The sequence below is a fragment of the Symphalangus syndactylus genome, chromosome 8 (assembly GCF_028878055.3).
Source record: "Symphalangus syndactylus isolate Jambi chromosome 8, NHGRI_mSymSyn1-v2.1_pri, whole genome shotgun sequence".
Lineage (NCBI taxonomy): Eukaryota > Metazoa > Chordata > Mammalia > Primates > Hylobatidae > Symphalangus > Symphalangus syndactylus.
The window spans coordinates 27,273,704-27,295,986 of NC_072430.2; the positions used below are offsets into that span (position 1 = coordinate 27,273,704).

Consider the following 22,283-nt stretch of genomic DNA (forward strand, 5'->3'; position numbering starts at 1 on the left):
CACTAAAGTTTCCAAATCCTGGGTTCAAGTGATTCTCATGCCTCAGCCTTCCAAGTAGCTGGGATTACAGGCATGTGCCACCATGTCCGGCTATTTTTTTCTATTTTTAGAAGAGACAGGTTTTCACCATGTTGGGCAGGCTGGTCTTGAACTCCTGGCCTTAAGTGATCCACCTGCTTCAGCCTCCGGGGATTACAGGTGTGAGTAATCACACCCAGCCAGAAAGTATTTTCTTTAAGACAATACAAAAAATACAGACTATAAACAGAGGTCTATCTGATGACACCTGATTTAAAACCTTTTGTCAAAAGCACACCATGAACTAGATTAAAAGACAAGTGGGGGCCTGGGGGAAGGTATTTGCAGAAGATCTAGCAGACAGAGAATTGTGAGCTAGAACGTATGTGATCCCTACAAATCAGGTGGAAAAAGCCACACAACCCCAAAGGAAAAACAGACCAAAAATATGAATTGAGAATGTATAGAAGGGGAAATAAGAATAGGCAATGTGTATATTAAAAAATATTCAACTTCATGCAAACTTAGGAAAGCGTAGTTAAAACCATATGGTTTTTTTTTTTTTTTGACCAATCACATTGGCAGAGCCTGAGAATATCAAATGTTGGCTAAGCTGTGAGAGAAATGGTGCCCTCATTCACTGTTGTTGGGAGTGTAAATCAACAGAGATATTTGAGAGAACAACTTAGCAGCATTTTGTAAATTTGAAAACACGCGTCCCCTGTAACAGCAATTTCATTTCTATGTATTTACTCCCACAGGTGCTTACAAGAGCCCTGTCCAAGGATGTGTATTTGTATTTAGTTTCAATCTAAATGTCCACCATGAGACTGGCTAAAATACTGTGGTGTTTGTGGTCTGTAGAATACTTTGCTGCCTGTGTTAATTTGTTTGGGCTGCTGTGACAAAGTACCACAGACTGAGTGGCTCAAACAACAGAAGGTTATTTTCTCACCGTTCTGGAGTCTAGCAGTCTGTGCTCAAGGTGTCAGTAGGGCTGCTTTCCTCAGAGGCCCCTTTCCTTGGGGTAGAGATGGCTGTCTTCTCCCTGTCTTCACACGGCCTTTTCAAAAAAAAAAATCAACTTTTATTTTAGACACACAGGTACATGTGCAGCTTTGTTACTTGGGAATATTGCGTGATGCTGAGATTTGGGGTACAGATCCTGTCACCCAGGTAGTGACCACAGTATCTGATAGGTAGTTTTTCAATTCCTGGCCCCTCTCTCCCTGCCCCCTCTAGTAGTCCACAGGGTCTGTTCTTCCCATACTTACATCTATGGGTGCTCAATGTTTAGCATCCACTTATAAGTGAGAACATGCAGTATTTGATTTTCTGTTCTTGTGTTAATTCCCTTAGGATTATGGGCTTCAACTGCATCCATGTGGCTGCAAAGGACATGATTTCATTCTTTTTATGGCTGCGTAGTATTCCATGGTGTATACGTATACCACATTTTCTTTTTTTTTTTTTTTTCTTGAGATGGAGTCTCGCGCTGTCGCCCAGGCTGGAGTGCAGTGGCGCAATCTCGGCTCACTGCAAGCTCCACCTCCCGGGTTCACGCCATTCTCCTGCCTCAGCCTCTCCGAGTAGCTGGGACTACAGGCGCCCGCCACCACACCCGGATAATTTTTTTGTATTTTTTAGTAGAGACGGGGTTTCACTGTGGTCTCGATCTCCTGACCTTGTGATCCGCCCACCTCAGCCTCCCAAAGTGCTGGGATTACAAGCGTGAGCTACCGCGCCCGGCCCCCACATTTTCTTTATCCGGTCTACCACTGATGAGCACTGGGTTGATTCCATGTCTTTGCTATTGTGAATAGAACAGTGATAAACATACAAGTACATGTGTCTTTTTGGTAGAATGATTTATTTTCATCTGGGTATATACCCAGTATATAATGGGATTGCTGGGTTAAATGGCAGCTCTGTTTTAAGTTGTTTGAGAAATCTCCAGACTGCTTTGCATAGTGGCTGGACTAATTTGCCTTCTCACTAACAGCATATAAGCGTTTCTTTTTCTCTGCAGCCTTGCCAGCATCTGTTGTTTTTGGACTTTCTAATAATAGCCATCCTGACTGGTGTGAGATGGTATCTCATTTTGGTTTTGATTTGCATTTATCTGATGATTAGTGATGTTGAGCATCTTTTCATATTCTTGTTGGCCAAATGTATGACTTCTTTTAAGAAGTGTCTGTTCATGTCCTTTGCCCATTTTTAAATTTAAATTTGCATAAGTAAATTGGTAACACAGAGAGTGGGGTGCTGCTGTAAAGATACCTGAAAATGTAGAAGCTACTTTGGAACTGGGTAACAGGCAGAGGTTGGAACAGTTTGAAGGGCTCAGAAGAAGACAGGAAAAAGTGGGAAACTTTGGAACTTCCTAGAGACTTGGAGAGCTCAGAAGACGGGAAGATGTGGGAAACTTTGGAACTTCCTGGAGACTTGTTGAATGGCTTTGACTAAAATGCTGATAGTGACAATAAAGTCCATGCTGAGGTGGTCTCAAATGGAGATGAGGAACTTGTTGGGAACTGGAATAAAGGTCACTCTTTCTATGCAAAGAGACTGGCGCATTTTGCCCTGCCCTAGAGTTCTGTGGAACTTTGAACTTGAGAAAGATGATTTAGGGTATCTGGAGGGAGAATTTTCTAAGGTGCAAAGCATTCAAGAGGAAGCAGAGCATAAAAGTTTGGAAAATTTGCAACCTGATGATGTGATAGAAAAGAAAAACACATTTTCTGGGGAGAAATTCAAGCCTGCTGCAGAAATTTGCATAATAACAGGAAGCCAAATGTTAATCACCAAAACAATGGGAAAATGTCTCCAGGGCATGTCAGAGACCTTTGGCAGCCCCCCAGTCAATGTCCTGGAGGCCTAGGAGGGAAGAATGGTTTCCTGGACCCAGGCCCAGGGCCCTCCTGCTCTGTGCAGCCTTGAGACATGGTGTTCTGCATCCCAGCTGCTTCAGTTCCAGCCATGGCTAAAAGGGGCCAAGGTACAGTTCAGGCCATTGCTTCAGAATGCAAGCCTCAAGCCTTGGCAGCTTCCAAATGGTATTGGTCCTGCCGGTACACGGAGGACAAGAATCGAGGTTTGGGAACCTCTGCCTAGATTTCAGAGGATGTATGGAAAAGCCTGGATGTCCAGGCAAAAGTTTGCTGCAGGGATGGAGCCTCATAGAGAACCTCTTTATTTGGATACAGTGTCTTTGAACTGAGTCCCCACACAGAGCCCCCACTGGAGTACTGCCTAGTGGAGCTATGAGAAGGAGGCCACCATCCTCCAGACCCCAGAATGGTAGATCCACCTATAGCTTGCACTGTGCACCTGGAAAAGCCTCAGACACTCAATGCTAGCCCATGGAAGCAGCTGAGAGGGAGGCTGTACCCTGCAAAGCCACAGGAGCAGAGCTGCCCAAGGCCATGGGAGCTCACCTCTTGCATCAGCGTGACCTGGATGTGAGACATGGGGTCAAAGGAGATTATTTCAGAGATTTAAGATTTGTCTGCTCTGCTGGATTTTGGACTTGCATGGAGCCTGTAGCAACTTTGTTTTGGCCAATTTCTCCCATTTGGAATGGGTGTATTGACCCAATGCCTGTACCTCCACTGTATCTAGGAAGTAACTAACCTGCTTTTGATTTTACAGACTCCTAGGCTGAAGGGACTTGCCTTGTCTCAGATGAGACTTTGGACTTGGACTTTTGGGTTAATGCTGGAATGAATTAAGACTTTGCGGGACTATTAGAAGGGCATGATTGTGTTTTGAAATGTGAGGACATGGGATTCGGTGGGGGGCAGGGGTGGAATGATATGGTTTGGCTTTGTATCCCCACCCAAATCTTACCTTGACTTGTAGTTCCCATAATCCCTATGTGTTGTGGGAGGGACTTGGTGGGAGGTAATTGAATCATGGGGGCAGATACCCACATGCTGTTCTTGTGATAGTGAGTTCTCATGAGATCTGATAGTTTTATAAGGGCCTTTCCCCCTTTTGCTCAGCACTTCTTGATGCTGCCATGTGAAGAAGGACATGCTTGCTTCCCCTTCCTCCATGATTGTAAGTTTCCTGAGGCCTCCCCAGCCATGTGAAACTGTGAGTCAACTAAACCTCTTTCCTTTATAAATTACCCAGTCTCGGGTACTTCTTCATAGCTGCGTGAAAATGGACTAATACATGGGGTTATTTATTTTTTCCTTGTTGATTTGTTTGAGTTCCCTATAGATTCTGGATATTAGGCCTTTGTTGGATGCATGATTTGCAAATATCTTCCCCCATTCTGTAGCTTGTCTGTTTGCTCTGTTAATAGTGTCTTTTGTTGTGCAGAAGTGCTTTAATTTAATTGGGTCCCACTTGTCTATTTTTGCTTTTGTTGCAATTGCTTTTGGGGAATTAGCCAAAAATTCTTTGCCAAGGCCGATAGCAAGAAGAGTATTTCCTAGGTTGTCTTCTAGGATTTTTATGGTTTGAGGTTTTACATTTAAATCTTTAATCCATTTTGAGTTAATTTTTGTATATGGTGAAAGGTAAGGGTCCAACTTCAATCTTCTGCATATGGCTAGCCAGTTATCCCAGCACCATTTATTGAATAGGGAGTCCTTTCCCTGTTGCTTGTTTTTCTTAACCTTCACATGGCTTTTCTTTGTGTCTGTGTCCTAATCACCCCTTCTTATAAGGACAGCAGTCATATTGGATTACAGCTCACCCTAGTGATCTCATTTTAACCTAACTGTCTATATAAAGACACTGTCTCCAAATACAGTCACATTCTGAGGTACTAGGAAATTGTGACTTCAACATACAAATTTTGAGGGGAACACAATTTAGCCCATAACCCTGCCCCTACAAGGAATGAGTAAGATCCAAGCATAACAAAGTGTCTCCATCTCAGAAAGCAATGTTGAGTTGAATGTGCATGAGGCATAATGGTGCATACCATATGATACCACCTACCACTCAGAGGCATGGGACAAACCTACAGACCTACAGAAATCCCTTCTATATGTGGGTAAACATTTAAATGCTCTGGAATTGGCTGAGCATGGGGTGGGGGCGGAGGCTAACACCTGTAATCCCAGCACTTTGGGAGGCCAAAGTGGGTGGATCCCTTGAACCCAGGAGTTCAAGACCAGCCTGGGCAATGTGGCAAAACCACATCTTTACAAAAAACACAAAAATTATCTGGGTATGGTGGCATCTGTCTGTAATCCCAGCTACTTGGGAGACTGAGATGGGAGGATCACCTGAACCTGGGGAGGTTGAGGCTGCAGTGAGCCATGATTGCTACACTGCACTCCAGTCTGGGTGACAGAATAAGACCCTGTTTCTAAAAAAACAAAATAATAAAAAAAAGAAATAGAGCCAGCTTATGTATTTTCCATGAAATCTCCTTGTCTTAAATGTCTCCTCTAATTCTAGAAATAGACCTGCCTAATACACTCATCTATTATGTCACCTTGAGCAAATATATATTATATATATTACATATATTTTTAATATATATATTACATATATTTATACATTTATATATTCCTCTGAGCTTTAGTTTCCTCATTTCTAAATTGGGATGAAAAATACTTGGTTCACTGGAAGTAGGTTCTCAACAAATTAACATAAGCTCTTCTCCTTCCCCTCTTCCATTCTTTGTATGATCATAAAATACTGTGGTTTTCTGGTTTAGTCATTTACAATGTGACTTTAGACAAGTTACCTACACTTTCTCATAATCTGCTTCATAAGATTGTGAAAATTAAAATTCGGCAGACAATTGTCTAAAGCCTCTAGCAGAAGGCTTGGCTCACGGTAGGAGTTCAGTAAAAGTTGCTTTCATCCTTCTAGTGATATGAGCCTGTTATCCACTAGCAGAGATAGTTATTGCATTTGATATACTAATCATGTATTTATTTATGCTCCTCCTTATTCTAAAAGGATTTTTGTCTGCTTATAAAAAGTATCTTCAGAATAATGAGGCCTAGTAAGGGAAAAATTGTATGAAGTAGTAAACAAGATCATTAACCACTTTCCTCTAACAAATGCAAAGAGGGGCTCATAGGGCTGATTCCTAAAGTGCGCCCACAGTTGCATAAACTCAAATGCAGCAAGAAGGAGCCAGGCCTTTCTAGGGAGTTCAAGGTGAAATGAAGTCCCACTGTGCAGCTCCTTCATTCATGGTTTGACTTCACTCAAAAGCAAATTTAAATAAAGTATCTCCAGGAATGGATGAATTGACCATTCTTTTTGCTTTTAGAAACTCTTTTACAAATTTAAGATATACCAAAAAAAAAAATACACAGAATATTATACAGGTGTGAGCCGCTGTGCTCGGCCTGGCTCTATTTCTTTTCTTTTTCTTTTTTGAGACAGAGTCTCGTTCTGTTGCCCAGGCTGGAGTGCAGTGGCACCATCTTGGCTCACTGCAACCTCCACCTCCCAGGTTCAAGCGATTCTTCTGCCTCAGGCTCCCAAGAAACTGGGATTACAAGCGCGTGCCACCACGCCTGGCTAACTTTTTGTATTTTCATTAGAGATGGGATCTCACCATGTTGGTCAGGCTGGTCCCGAACTCCTGACCTCAGGTTATCCGCCCACCTCAGCCTCCCAAAGTGCTGGGATTATAGGCGTGAGCTACCACGCCTGGCCCTGGTTCTACTTCTTTTGCCCCATCGTATTAGTTTTCTGGGGTGGCCATAACGAAGTACTGTAGATTGGGTGGCTTCAACAACAGAAATTTACTTCCTCACAATTCTGTAGGATGGAAGTCTGAGTTCAAGACGTTGGCAGGATTGGCTTCTTCTGAGACCTCCCTCTTTGGCTTGTAGATGGCTGTCATATCCCTGTGTCTGCATATGGTCCTTCCTCTGTACATGTCTGTTCTAATTTCCTCTTTTTATACAGACACCAGCCATACTGCATTAGGGTCCATCCTTGTGACCCCATTTTAACTTAATTGCCTCTCTAATGACACTGTCTCCAAATATGGTCACCTTCTGAGGCACTGGGGGTTAGAATTTCAACACATGATTTTTTGGAGGGATACAATTTAAACCCATAACACCCATCATTTATGGTTAGGCTCACTCCCTGCTCAGCTCCAGCTACTGAGGAACTTGGTATTTTTAGAAAGCGTCCATGATGTGGAAAGGTAGCTGGTAGTCAAAAATAAAAAGAGCCCTAAGTCATAGAACTCTAGAGGAACGATTAGGACAAGAGCTGCCCTTTTTATAATGAATAAGTCCTTGTGGGCAAGTCTCCATTTCATTTGATTCAAGCTGCATCTTACTTCAGTTATCCCATTGTTAAAGTGTTCAAACACAGCTGAGAATAAAGAACCTATTTCTTCACTGCATGAATGAAATTATCGAGCACCCAGATAAAAGCAACTTGTGTTTCCTGCCCAAATTTAACACCAGACTTGAAAAGGACAATCAAGTATCAGCTTGAATTGGTGGTTCTCTTAGATATTATTTACTAAAGTCATCTATTTTAGGGGTTGGGGAAGTCTTCCCCAAACTAAATGGAATGACTTCTTACTTCCTTGCAGTACAGATCACACAGAAAAGCCCCTCTCCTTAGCTCAATGTTCAAGTAATTCAGTGACTTTCTGCAGAAGAAGTGAGTCTCCCTTGCAGGTGATCTGTATTTGTTTTGAGATCATGCAGCAGGAAAGAAAAGCTTCCCCCCACCACCTTAAAAAAAAATAAATCTTCATTTTAGAAGTAACATGTGGTTTGGGACCCTGTTGTTCTTCATTTTTATTGACCTTCTCTCTTGGCACGTGTTGAGTTGCACAGCTTTAATTATCACTTATATACAGATGATACTCAAATTTACACTTTATTTCCAGCCCTTTCAGATGATGTCACCCTCGCCCCAAATTTTGGCTCACGTCTTGTCTTGGATGAACCACAACTTTCTCTAATTGAATATGGATGAGTTGAGGCTTTAGCAGTTTAGTTGTAAATAAACTCTAAATGCATTGGCGTTCACTTACCTCGTTGATATCCTGCCCCTCCAGTTAAGAGCAAGGGTGCTCAGTGACTCTGAATTATTCTCCTTCATTCATCAGAGACTGCACAGCCAAGGGATTAATCTCCACAAAAGATCCAAAGACATTTGACAGTTTCCATCACTCCCAATTTTGGCTGGAATTCTGGTCATCTCACGGCTGAAATTTGGCCACGTTCTTTGGAAAGGCCTCCAATAAACCTCCTGTTTACAGTCTACTTGGAATATGGCTGCCCTTTGGCCTTGCACTGTGTACACAATCCCAGGACATATTTTCCTTCAGGCAGCTGTGCTAATTTCTTGTGCACTGAATAAAATGTAATTTGTTAAGATCTTGGCCAGAGTCTCTGCCTTCACATGAACTAGCTTTTGAAATGACTTAAAATGATCTCTCCCTTTCAAGAGTCGCTTGCTGTTTTGTTTCATCATGTGGCTGGAGACATACTCTACACAGCACCCTGGTACTCATAGAACACACTCTCTTAAACAAAAATGTATATTCGGAAAGACTAGGATGATTTCATCATAGGCATTAGCCCATGAGCGCCTGGCACATAATAACCAATAAGCACTCACTAAATTGTTTTGGAATAAAGACTGAGAAAATGAATTTGTAATCCTTTGACCCATTTGTGGTTTTTGCTGCTATAGTTATTTATATTTTCATCTACCCCTTAGATTATTATGTAACTGTGTTTGTGTAATGATTATTTCAGCTAGAACATATTGGAAACCTCTATTAACATAACTGAAGGGTATAAAATAGAATGTTTGGAGTTGTCAATTAGCCGATTTGTCTTATGTTGCTTTTCTTCATTATTTCAGTGCTGCTAACAGTTCATTCAGCACATTTTAATTAAAAACAAACATATGTGGGTCTGCTAAGAACTCTAGTGTCTACTCATGTAGTTAGACCGGGATGGCAAATATTTCTAGCAGCGACCATATGATATCTTCCATTCATCTCAGCAATAATCCTCCAAATCTCATTACTGGGAGGATGGCAGCTGCACTCGGTTAGGCTTTCCTTTATTTTTGCAGAGATGTATTTTTTTCAGCCGGTTGCATTGTAGAAAATCAGCTGTGGCCAGGGGCCTTTCCAAAGCTGAAATCCCAGCATCTACAGAACTTTCTCCCATTTGTTTTCCATTTTTCCACTACTCATTTGTTCCTGCCCGTGGGCTTCTGGCCCGATGATGTTCTAAGGAAATCTCTTTTTCAGTTTGTACAAATATGTTAGGTATATTCTTGTGACTCGAGGACGATCATGGAACAGGTGCCAGCAGGGAACTTTGTTGATGGATATGGCATTACCTGCATGAGGTCGCCATGTGTCAGAGTCTGGTCTTCAGCTCTGTAGACCCAGAAGCATGATTCTGCCAGTGTGATGGGAGTAGTGTAGTCTCTTACTAACTGAGGACACAGAGGAGAATGTATTCATTTAAAGTGAAAATGAGAACTATTGAAAAATAGTCACTCACACTGAGTGGCCCTATAGGGGACTATTCGAGAATGGGGACTCTGGAGCGAGACTGCGTGGGGTCAAATCCTGTTTGTGCTGCTCACTAGCTATGTGACGTGGGGCAACATTGCTAAATTCTACTAAGTGTGGCAGATAGACTTTAAGGTGGCCGCCATTATCCCTGCCTGTTCGTATTCACAGCTTGTGTCATGCTCTTCCCCACAAGTGTGGGTGGGACCTGTGATGTGCTTCTAATCAGTGGCAGACAGCAAAGGTGATGGGAAGCACGTGATTATGTTAGAGCATAGCACGTCTCTCTCCTGGGACACATGCCTTTGGAGCCCTGTGTCACCAGCCACCGTGTAAGGGTCCAGCTACCCTGAAGCCACTGTAGTGGAACAACCAAATGGAGAGACCAAATAGAAATAGAGAAAGATGCCCAAGGAGCTGCCTGTCTTCATGCTCTAGCCTGCAACTGTTTGGGTCTTCCCAGTCCAGGCCCCAGACATGTGTATAAAGAGGCCTTTAAAATGATTCTAGCAGCCGGGTGCCGTGGCTCATGCCTGTGATCCCAGCACTTTGGGAGGCCAAGACGGGTGGATCACGAGGTCAGGAGTTTGAGACCATCCTGGCCAACATGAAGAAACCCCATCTCTACTAAAAATACAAAAAATTAGCCAGGCGTGGTGGCACAAGCCTGTAATCCTAGCTACTCGGGAGGCTGAGGCAGGAGTGTTGCTTGAACCTGGGAGGCGGAGGTTGCAGTGAGCCGAGATCATGCCACTGCACTCCAGCCTGGGCAACAAGAGTGAAATTCCATCTCAGGGGAAAAAAAAAAAAAAATTCTAGCTCTGCCTACATGTTGACTGCAACCATGGCCAGTCCCAGAGCGAGAACCACCTAGCTGAACTCAGTCAGCTCCTAGAACTGTGTGACATAAGAAGAAATGATTGTTGTTGTTGTTGTAAGCCACTATTTTGAGATAACGTCTTAAGTAACCATAGAGAACGTGAAAATATATATATCTCCAAACTCACGTGTATGCATATGTATTCATGCAGACATGTTTCAGGCTTGGTAACTAGGTGGGGTCAATGCATTGTCACATTTACCTATTATACCATAAATGCTTGCCTTCTGCATGGTCAGCATGTATGGTGTTGATTGTTTATAAATGCCAGATCCATGATATAGAGTCATTTGTAATTTTGCTGAGCCATGAATTTGAGTCACAGGCTTGCGGCGGGAGTGAATTTCTCAGCTAGTGAGTGATCCTAGCTGACTGTCAGATAAACGGAGTTTTGTTCTCGACATGTAGTTCCTTATGCAGTGCGTTTTATGTGATTTTTTTAAAAAAAGATATATGATCTTGCTCTGTCATCCAGGCTGTATTTGAACTCCTGCCTCAAGTGATCCTCCCACCTCAGCCTCCCAAGTAGCTGGGACTACAGGTGCATGCCATCGCACCTGGCTTAATGTGATTTTTTTTTTCTTAAGGCTGTGTTCCTTTGTCAAAAAACCAGTTCTGCTAGTCCTAGTGTTCGAAATAAAGAGAAAATAAAGAGGCCTGAGAAAGACATTCCTAGCCCAATAATAGAAATTTCAAGGAACAGAATGTCAAATGTGATGATGACTTGGCTTCATGATATGAAAACAGTTGGAGGATGTGATCTCAAAACAAGGAAGCATAATTCATTAAGCCATTTTGCCAAGAACTCTGATCAGAATGTGGTAGCTTATAAAGGCATTAGAAGCTTCAAGATATTATTCACATTTTTCAGTCAAAATATACCAGATTTGGGGAGGAAACGATACGCTATAGTTACATTCAACGATTTGTAGGGTGTTTGAAGGTGTAGGGACATACACCTCTTGCATGTCAACAGAATGTAGTCCTTAAACATTACGTATGAGACCCTCTCCTAGGCTTGTGCAGCATTGAGAAAAATATAAATCATTGTTCTTGCGGTTGAGATTCATATGGTTTATCCAGGTGATGGGTATGGGGTAAGAAAGGAAATAAACAAAGGACAAGTTAAATATTACCATGTCACATGGTGGTGAATGTAGCCTGTGATTCATTGCTGTAGAGAATAAGGGCAGTTAGTTGAGGAGAGAGAGAGAGAAAGAACCTGAGATCTCTCAGAGAATAAGGTCCAAGCCCTTTGGCCAAGCATTTCAAGGCCTTCCACAATCTGGCTTCGACTTTATCTCCAATCTTCTCTCTCAATATCCTCTATGTAAAACAGCTCTTCCAGTCAATTTGGTTGATTCCTGAAGAAATATACCTGCCTCTCTGTTTATACCCTGTTAATTTAAGGAGTTTGAAATAAAATGAAGGAGAGATTGGAAACTTTACATACATACCTACACGTACACACAAAATAATTGCAGAATAAAACAATTTAAACTGCCTTCCTTTTAAATCAAACAAACAAATTCCTTAGCAGTAGTGAGTATAAAAACCTTCCATGCCTAATCTACCATTTTCCTTTCCCCTTCTGTCTGGCTAGAGTGGAATCAAAGCCCAGGGTGATCTTAGAAGCTACTGTTGAAGGAGGCAGAGCCTATAGCAGCCTGAGTCCCTGAATGACTGTGTGGAGGAAGTAGCCTAGCAACCAGGATCACCTCTATCAAACTGATGCATATGTAAGAAGTAAGCTTCTATTGTGATTAGCCTTTGACATTTGGAGTTTTTATTCTGATAGCTAGCTTCTTAGCCACTTGGAATCCCCTTAACAAATATGATCAGTTAATATGAAGACATGGGAAAAAGCTATCACTATTGGCCTCAAATGGACATTACCTATTACACTGATAAAGGCTAACAGAATGGTATACATCAAGAGTGTGGATCCTGGCACTAAACTGCAGGATTTAAAGCCAGTTCTACTGTTTATCATCTATATAATCTTAGGCAAGTGTATTAGGCAGGGTTCTCCAGAGACACAGAACCAAAAGGATTCACACATACATGACGGAACAATTGGTTCACATCACGGTGGAGGCTTGGCATATCTAAAATCTCCATAATCTGTTGGAGGAGGCCCAGGAAAAAGTCACAGTTCAAGTCCAAAGGCTGTCTGCCGGTCAACCAGCAAGAGCGGTGCTGCAGAGGAAGTTCAAAGGCTGTCTGCAGGCGGGGTTTCTCTTGCTCAGGGGAGGTCATCTTTGTGTTCTATTCAGGCCTTCCACTATGTGCAGAAGCCTCATATGGAGGGCAATATGCTTCACTCAAAGTCCACTGATTTAATAGTAAAGCTCATCCAAAAACACCCTCACAGAAACATCCAGAATAATGTTTGAACAAATATCTGGGCACCATGGACCACCAAACTGACCCATAAAATTAACCATCCCAAGTCCAGTCGTGTCGACTGGGCACCCCCACACATCTCCCTAAACTGTACTTAATCTTTAAGTAAAGACAATCATAAGGTTATAGCTCTGTGTAATGTGATAGAACTATCCTGTGTACAGCCAAAAACCCACTAACCCTTTCCCCAGAAGAGGAGGCAAAGTCCATGAATGATCTTTCTTCTTTACCTTGAGATCTTGTAGCTTAAGTATATGATGCAAAGGTAACGATACTTAAATACTAAGATACTAAGTCAATACAGCTTATGTTACACGATAAGCAGATAAGAGAGGAAAACACACACATTCATAACAAAATCAGGAAGAAATACTCAGGACAATTAGAGTCCCTGTCTCTATAACTGGTCACTTGACTGTAGCTGGTATTTATTGCTACCTATATTCCCTTTTCCCTCAGTAAGTACCTCAGCTCGTTGTGGTTCTTTACCCAGTAGGAAGAGCCAAATCTTCATTCCTGAAGGGTCTAGGCCATTAGCGGTCCTGTTTGGAGTGGGCTGTTGTAGTTTTCCATTGACTTTAATCACATGGCATGACTAAGAGATGCCTTAAGGGATCTCCTGTATTCCAGACACACTGTTCCTTACATCCATTGTGGAATGGCAGTCCAAAATAGCCTCAGCAGCCAGCTTCGATCACCCCAGCCAGCACAGTCCCTCCCTTCTTGCCTGATATTTAGAGGCCTGAGGAGCCCAAAGTAGCTGAGTGGCAGTCTTAACTCCCAGGTCAATGGAATCATTAATATGTCTCCTGGTGGAAGCATTCCTGCCTTTGGTACTAAGACCTCTATGCCAGCAGAGTATAAGCTGTGGGGACAGGAAACAAAAATGTCGCTGGTGGGTTATTAGGGGTAATAGTGAGTGGCACCACTCTTTTTCAACTCCTTGGTTTCTGGACACATGGATCCTGGTTATGGGGAGAAACAGCACTGTATTTTGGAGGCTGATTCAGAGCACACACAGCCTTCTGGAGAACCTTGTCCCAGCCCTGCAAGGTACTGCCACCTATCTGGTGCTAAAAGTCTTCAAAAGGCCATTTCACCCTCTATCAAGCCAGCTGCTTCAGGAATGTGGGGAACGTGGCAAGACCATCTAATTCTATGGGCATGGGCCCACTGCCACACCTCATTTTCCATCAAGCAAGCTCCTTGATCAGAAGCAATGCTGTGTGGAATACCATGACAGTGGAGAAAGCATTCTGTAAGTCTGTGCAATGTAGCTTTTACAGAAGCCCTGCATGAGGGGAAGGCAAATCTGCATCCAGAGTGTCTGTTCTAGCAACAACAAAATGCTGCTCCTTTCAGGGTAGAAGAGGTTTAACGTAATCAGCCTGACACCAGGTAGCTGGCTGATCACCTGGAAAATTGGTGCCATAGCAGGGACTCAGTGTTAGTTCCTGCTGCTGGCAGATTGGCCACTCAGCCATGGTGATAGCCAGGTTGGACTTGGGGAATGGGAATCCATGTTACCGAGCCCATGCATAACCTCCATCCCTGCCACCATGGCAACTTTGTTCATGAGCCCATTGGGCGATGACAGATGTGGCTGGGGAAAGAGGCTACCTGGTACCCACAGAACCGGTCAGCCTATCTGCTTGATTATTAAAGTTCTCCTCTGCTGAAACCACCCTTTAGTGAGCACTCACATGGGACACAAATACCTTCATATTTTTTGCCCCTTTAGAGGTCTATCCACATAACTCTTTCCTAGACTTCTTTGCCATCAATTTCTTAATCATTTTCCTTCCAAGCCCCTGACCATCCAACCAAACCATTGACCACCGTCTACCCTCGGTACCAAAATCTGTATTAATCAGGGTTCTCCAGAGAAACAAAACCAATAAGGTGTGTGTGTGTGGTCTGTGTGTGTGTGCAGGAAGAAATTTATTTTAAGTAATTGGCTCACATCACGGTGGAGGTTTGGCGTGTCTAGAATCTCCACAGTCTGATGGGGGAAGCTGCTAGATTGGAGGCCCAGGAAACAGACACAGTTCAAGTCCAAAGGCTGTCTGCTGATGAACCAGGAAGAGCGGGTGCGGCAGAGGAAGTTCAAAGGCTGTCTGCGGGCGGAATTTCTCCTGTTCAGGGAAGGTCATCTTTGCGTTCTATTCAGGCCTTCCACTGACTGCATGAGCCTCCCCCACATTATGGAGAGTAATTTTCCTTACTTAAAGCATACCAATTTAAATGTAAATCTCATCTAAAAACACCCTCACAGAAACATCCAGAATATTTGGACATCTGGCCCAGCCAAGCTGACATGTACAAGTAACCATCACAAGAAGTTATTCAGTCTCTTAGCGCCTTAGTTCCCTCACCAATAAAATGGAGATAATAATGGAAACTTCCTATTGGGTGAACATGAAGATGAAACGGGTTGACGCATGTGTTTACAGCAGTGCCTGCACTCAGCACTCAGGGCTTGATCTTTCTTGTTACTACCACAGGCTTTGGCCCCAGGCTTCACCCAGGTGACAATACTATGAACAAGTTTCAGCAGGGCCACCAAGAATAACAGGGGCCTTTGGTTGGGAACACCACTAATATGATGAGAGACTCGGTATGTTAGAATTCTTATGGGGTAGCAAATGAAGACTTTCATACTACCGATTGCAGGCTACCCTAGCCAGTACGCCATCAGTCAGTGGTGGTTTTTTTTCTTGTTTTATTCCATGAATAAATTTTAATGTATTCAGTTTTCCCCCATAAACTGCTTATTTACTGCTCATATTAATGCAATGCAGCAAAACCATTTACATGGCTGGAGTCTTTTGCAACCTACTAGAGCATTTTTCCTGCTTTGCTGTCCCTTTGTGTCTTGTGAGAAAATTCATTTTTGCTCTACATGTTTTTGAATTAACTGGCATGTCTCAGGAATGTAAGAGCAACATAAATCCAGAGGCTGATGTAGAGCAGAGAGATTAAGAGTCTGGCTGGGTTTGGCCAAAATTGGGTGTGAACCTTTCCGGAACCTGGCTCCTCAGCACAGCGTTATTGTGAGGATTGTATGGGGAGCCCTAACACATTGCCTGCTCCCCGGGAAGTGCTCAGGGAATGCGAACTAGGATGATTCCTTTCATAGCAGTGCCTTATACCAGGAGTCCCCAACCCCCAGGCCATGACCAGTACCATTTCATGGCCTGTTAGGAACCAGGCCACACAGCAGGAAGTGAGCTGTGGGCATGCAAGCGAAGCTTCGTCTGTATTTACAGCCACTCTCCATTGCTCACATGACCACCTGAGCCCTGCCTCCTGTTGATCAGCAGCAGCATTAGATTCTCAGGAAAGCAAACCCTATTGTGAACTGTGCATGCAAGGGATCTAGGTTGCATGCTCCTTATGAAAATCTAATGCCTGATGATCTGTCATTATCTTTCATCACCCCCAGATGGGACTGTCTAGTTGCAGGAAAACAAGTTCAGGAATCCCACTGATTCTACATTATGGCAAGTTGTATAATTATTTCATTATGTATTGCAATATAATAATAATAGAAATAAAGTGCACAATAAATGTAATGTGCTTGAATCATCCCAAAACCATCCCCTGACCCCAGTCCATGGAAAAATTGTCTTCCACAAAACCAATTCCTGGTGCCAAAAAGGTTGGGATCCACTGCCCTATAGTGTTGTTAAAGTGTTCCCCTTGCTCTGGGGAGATCTAGCTGCCTGGGTCCCTGAATGATTGTGTGGAGGAAACCATTTAGCAACAAGGATTGCCTCTGTCAAACGGTTACATATGCAAGAAGTAAACTTCTTTTGTGGTTAGCCTTTGACATTTGGCGTTTGTTCTAGCAGCTAGCTTCAGAGATACTTTGCATTACCCTAACCAGTATGGTCAGTTAATATTGCAAGAAGGTCACTCACATTCTCAATGTCCTCTCCATCTCTACAGGCTTTGACCTACTGTAGAAAGTGTCTCCTACACAACTTATTTACCCTCAGCATCTAAAAGCGTCAGTGCTTCTCTTTTTATGGAAATGTCCTACCTCCCCAGTTAGACAATACCATGGGTATGGATTTCAAGGTGCAAGAAATGCATTTCTTTACTGAATTTATTTCTTGAGTTTCTGTGCCACAAGGGTAGCAGAAAAGAAATTCTAGGTAGTTTGGGGGTTTTCTAATGTTTTTTATTTGAACCCAAGTTCTGGTTTTTGGAGGCATAGCTGGTCTTTAATGTCATCATCTGATAGAGAAATCCTCATTTCTTTGATATTTCATTGTCAGTTAACTGTGAGATTTTTACTCATTCTTTACTATAAGGTCCTTCAGGACTCAGATGCCCCAATTCCCTTTATAGGTATGTAAATATAAAGAGGCTTGTGTGAGAGTCCAGGGTATCAGAGAATCTGTCTGTGGGTCAGTGGGTAGAAGAAAGTACTAAGGACAACAACAACAACAAAAAAATACAGCCAAGATTTTTATATATCAAAAATATAATGCCGCCACAAAAAGTAAGCCCCTTGAGAGCAAGAACTGTATCCTGACCATATCCTGGTATCCTGTCCAGCAAATCAAGTTTTTCTTTTCTTTTCTTTTTTTGAAACAGAGTCTCATTCTGTCACCCAGTGGGGAGTGCAGTGGTGCCATCTTGGCTCACTGCAACCTCCGCCTCCTGGGTTCAAGTGATTCTCCTGCCTCAGCCTCCTGAGTAGCTGGATTACAGGTGCACACCACCATGCCCGGCTAATTTTATATCTTTTGGTAGAGATGAGGTTTCACCATGTTGACCAGGCTGGTCTTGAACTCCTGACCTCAAGTGATCCCTGCATTAGCCTCCCAAAGTACTGGGATTACAGGCGTGAGTCACTGCACCAGACCAAATCAAGTTTTCCTTAATATTTGCTGCTGCTCTTAAATGAGGAAGAACAGTCAACGGGCCACAGAAACGGAAGAAAAGATTCCCAGTGTTCTTAAAACAGTAACTTTGGCCGGGCGTGGTGGCTCACACCTGAAATCCCAGCACTTTAGGAGGCCAAGGCAGGCAGATCACAAGGTCAGGAGATCGAGACCATCCTGGCTAACACGGTGAAACCCCATCTCTACTAAAAATACAAAAAATTAGCTGGGCATGGTGGCAGGTGCCTGTAGTTCCAGCTACTCGGGAGGCTGAGGCAGGAGAATGGCGTGAACCTGGGAGGCGGAGCTTGCAGTGAGCCGAGATCGCCACTGCACTCCAGCCTGGGCAAGAGAGCGAGACTCTGTCTCAAAAAAACAAAAAACAAAAAAAAACACAGTAACTTTAAGCATGGAAGGGCACTATTATGTACTGAATTACGTCCCTCCAAAATTCATGCATTCAAAGACCCCAAATATCTCAAAATGTGACTATATTGGGAGATAGAGTTTTTAAAGAGGTAATTAGGCTTAAATGAGGTCACTGGGGTGTGCCCTAAACCAGTACAACTGGCCTCCTTAAAAGAAGAGATTAATACTCAAGACACATTGGGAGGGAAGGCTGCTATGAAGACACAGGGAATTACTTTTATCTTCAGTGGTGGCTGCTAAGACCAAAAGAAGGCAGTGCTGTAATTGAGGAGGGTGGAACTGAGTTGAGTCTTCAGCTCTGTGTTGAAGGAAGTTTTTTAAAAGTCATACTATGTAAATTTGTTTCTCAATATGCAAAACTGAACATATTATTTCTGCCTCTAGCGATGTTGGAATAACCAGTTCTACTTGTTTCCTTCCTACCTGTAAACAGCTAGACAACTAGAAAATTATATGATACAATTGTTTTCAGATATTGGACAGCAAAAGTATAATTCCTGTGACAAAGGAAACAAAACAGAGTGAAAGAACCACCAGGGAGCTATAAACTGGAACATTCTGAGCATTCATGATGGTCTGGAAGACAACCCAGTTGGTGTGGAGAAAGCTCACTGATCATTGTATTAGCTTTCTGTGGCTACTGTAATACATTACCGTAAATATAGTGGTTTAAAACAACACAAATTTATTATCTTACAGTTCTGTGGATGAGAAGTCTAACACAGATATCACACTGGGCCAAGATCACAGCATGGTGCTGTCCTTTTTGAAGGATGTAGTCAAAAGTCCATTTCTTTGCCTTTTTCACCTTCCAGAGGCCACCCTACTTTCCTTAACTCATGGCTTCCTTCCTCATCTTCAAAGCCAACAACATTGAGCCAGGTCCTTCTCATGCTGCTAACTCTTTGGTTCCTTCTTCAGCATCCCTATTCTGCTTTTAAGGATCCTTGAGCCCACCAGGATAACTCAGAATAAGTTCCCTATTTTAAGGCATGCTGATTAGCAACATTAATTCCAGCCGCTGCTACCTTAATTCCCCTCTGTCATGTAGCCTAACATATTCCCAGGTTCTGGGGATTCAGATGTGAACATCTTTGGTGGAATAATTTTGCTTACTATAACCACTGAGGCATTTATTAGAGACCCCAGAACAGTCATGCTGTAGTATTATGATAAACTAGTCCTAAAGTGATGGCTACTCTAGACCCAACCTAATAAAGCCTGAAGACAAGCTTGAAAGGATTAAGCTGATCCACAAGTAAATTAATGCCTGTCAAAATAAACTTCAATACTCTTTAAAGAAAGGCAACAAAATCCAGACACAAATGTCACAAAACAATGTGACATTAATAATCACAATCAAAAGTTACTGGACATTCAAAGAAGCAGGAAAATATGATTCATAACCAGAAGAAAAATTAATCAGTAGAAATCATCCCATAATGACTGATAATGGAATGATCAAATGAGGACTTTAAAATAGTTCTTATGAATGCGCTCAAGAGTTTAAATAAAAACGTGACCATATGAGGAGAGAAATACAAACCATCAACATAAAGTCAATGGAATATTTTTTTTTTTTTTTTTTTTTGAGACGGAGTCTCGCTGTCGCCCAGGCTGGAGTGCAATGGCGCAATCTCGGCTCACTGCAAGCTCCGCCTCCCGGGTTCATGCCATTCTCCTGCCTCTGCCTCCCGAGTAGCTGGGACTACAGGCGTCCGCCCCCGCGCCCAGCTAATTTTTTGTATTTTTAGTAGAGACGGGGTTTCACCGTGGTCTCGATCTCCTGACCTCATGATCCACCCGCCTCAGCCACCCAAAGTGCTGGGATTACAGGCGTGAGCCACCACGCCCAGCCAAGTCAATGGAATTTCAATGGAACCAAATGAAATGAAAAATTCACTGGAAATTTTAATTAGAGATTGGACACCGAAGAACAAAAGGTCAGTGAACTAGAAGAAATCATGAAAGAAACTATCTAGACTGAAGCACACAGAGAAAAAGCCTGAATAAAAAAGAAAGGCCGGGCGTGGTGGCTCACGCCTGTAATCTCAGCACTTTGGGAGGCCGAGGCGGGTGGATTGCCTGAGGTCAGGAGTTCGAGACCAGTCTAGCCAACATGGTGAAACCCCGTCTCTACTAAAAATACAAAAAACTTAGCTGGGCGCGGTGGCGGGTGCCTGTAATCCCAGCTACTCAGGAGGCTGAGGCAGGGGAATTGCTTGAACCAGGGAAATGGAGGTTGCAGTGAGCCGAGATCGTGCCACTACACTACAGCCTGGGCAACAGAGTGAGACTCCGTCTCAAACAAACAAACAACCAACAGCAACAACAAAAAAAGAGCGGTCGTTTCCCGAAGCCAGCAGCCGCCTCAGTCGTCAAAACCAGTGCTAGCGACGGGAGTGGCTAACGCATCCTCTTGCCGTTCCCGGTGTTTGGGCCTTGCCTTCCTGCGGTGGTGAGAAAAGAAAATGGCTTTGCGGTGCTACAACTGGGGCTGCGGTCAGCGCTTCGATCATGAGACCAATTCCGATGATGCCTGTACATACCACCCAGGTGTTCCAGTCTTTCACGATGCTTTAAAGGGTTGGTCTTGCTATAAGAGAAGAACAACTGATTTTTCTGATTTCTTAAGCATTGTAGGCTGTACAAAAGGTAGACATAATAGTGGGAAGCCACCTGAGCCAGTCAAACCTGAAGTCAAGACTACTGAGAAGAAGGAACTATCTGAATTGAAACCCAAATTTCAGGAACACATCATTCAAGCCCCTAAGCCAATAGAAGCAATAAAACGGCCAAGCCCAGATGAACCAATGACAAATTTGGAATTAAAAATATCTGCCTCCCTAAAACAAGCACTTGATAAACTATCATCAGGGAATGAAGAAGATAAGAAAGAAGACAATGATGAAATTAATATTGGCACCTCCTGTAAGAATGGAGCGTGTTCAAAGACGTATCAGGGTCTAGAGAGTCTAGAAAAAGTCTGTGTATATCATTCTGGAGAAGCTATTTTCCATGAGGGGATGAAATACTGGAGCTGTTATAGAAGAAAAACTTCTGATTTTAATGCATTCTTAGCCCAAGAGGGCTGTACAACAGGGAAACACATGCGGACTAAAAAGGATGCTGGGAGGCCGGGCACGGCGGCTCACACCTGTAATCCCAGCACTTTGGGAGGACGAGATGGGCAGATCACCTGAGGTCAGGAGCTCAAGCCCAGCCTGACCAACACAGAGAAAGCTTGTCTCTACTAAAAATACAAAATTAGCTGGGCATGGTGGCACATACCTGTAATCCCAGCTACTTGGGAGGCTGAGGCAGGAGAATCACTTGAACCCGGGAGTCGGAGGTTGCGGTGAGCGGAGATCACATCATTGCACTCCAGCCTGGGCAACAAGAGCAAGACTCCATCTCAAAAAAAAAAAAAAAAAAAAAAGAAGAAAAAGGTTGCTGGGAAAAAAGTTGTTCCATGTAGACATGACTGGCATCAGACTGGAGGTGAACTTACCATTTCCAGCATATGCTAAAAATTCACTTCCAGAACTTAGTTGAGTAGAAGTGATAGCACATTGTTAAATGTGCACATTGTATTTGAAGGAGAGAAGGAATTTGATCAAAATGTGAAATTACGGGGTGTGATTGATGTAAAGCGAAGTTACATAACTTTGACTGCAACAAAGATTGAGATCACTGTGAGAAAAGCTGAACCGATGCAGTGGGCAAGCCTTGAACTGCCTGCAGTGAAAAAGCAGGAAAAACAGAAAGAAGACACAACAGATTGAGTGGGAGAGGGGAGGAAGTCTATTCCGTATTTTAGAATTCTTAATACTGTGTGAAGTGGTGGCTTGCTGCCCTAATCTTTTGTTTTGTTGCTGTGTTCCTGAATCTGGCATTTCAGGGTTAACATTAGGTTCTTAAAAGCCAAAGTCAGTTTGTCTTTTTGTGCCTCTCGTCTTTCTTTTATGTTATGTAAGGTTGATTATTAATTTCTCCTTACTGGTAGGAACCAGAGTTGTGTCCTGTACTTGAAGAGGCTGGAAATAGCCCATAACTATAATTGCAGTATTTCTTTGTATTTCTCGGTTGAGCACAGAAATATTAAGGAACACGTTTTTTATGTCTTTCTATTATTCCATAATTAGTAAAGCAAGAT

General features: G+C 43.0%; 1 long non-coding RNA gene and 1 pseudogene across 5 annotated transcripts in view; both read left to right on the forward strand.

Moving 5' to 3' along the window:
* LOC134737289 (uncharacterized) overlaps positions 1–22,283 on the forward strand; it is a 142,751-nt gene that overhangs the window by 13,621 nt on the left and 106,847 nt on the right. The window lies entirely within an intron of this gene.
* Positions 20,599–21,961, forward strand: LOC129487556 (cysteine and histidine-rich domain-containing protein 1-like; annotated as a pseudogene).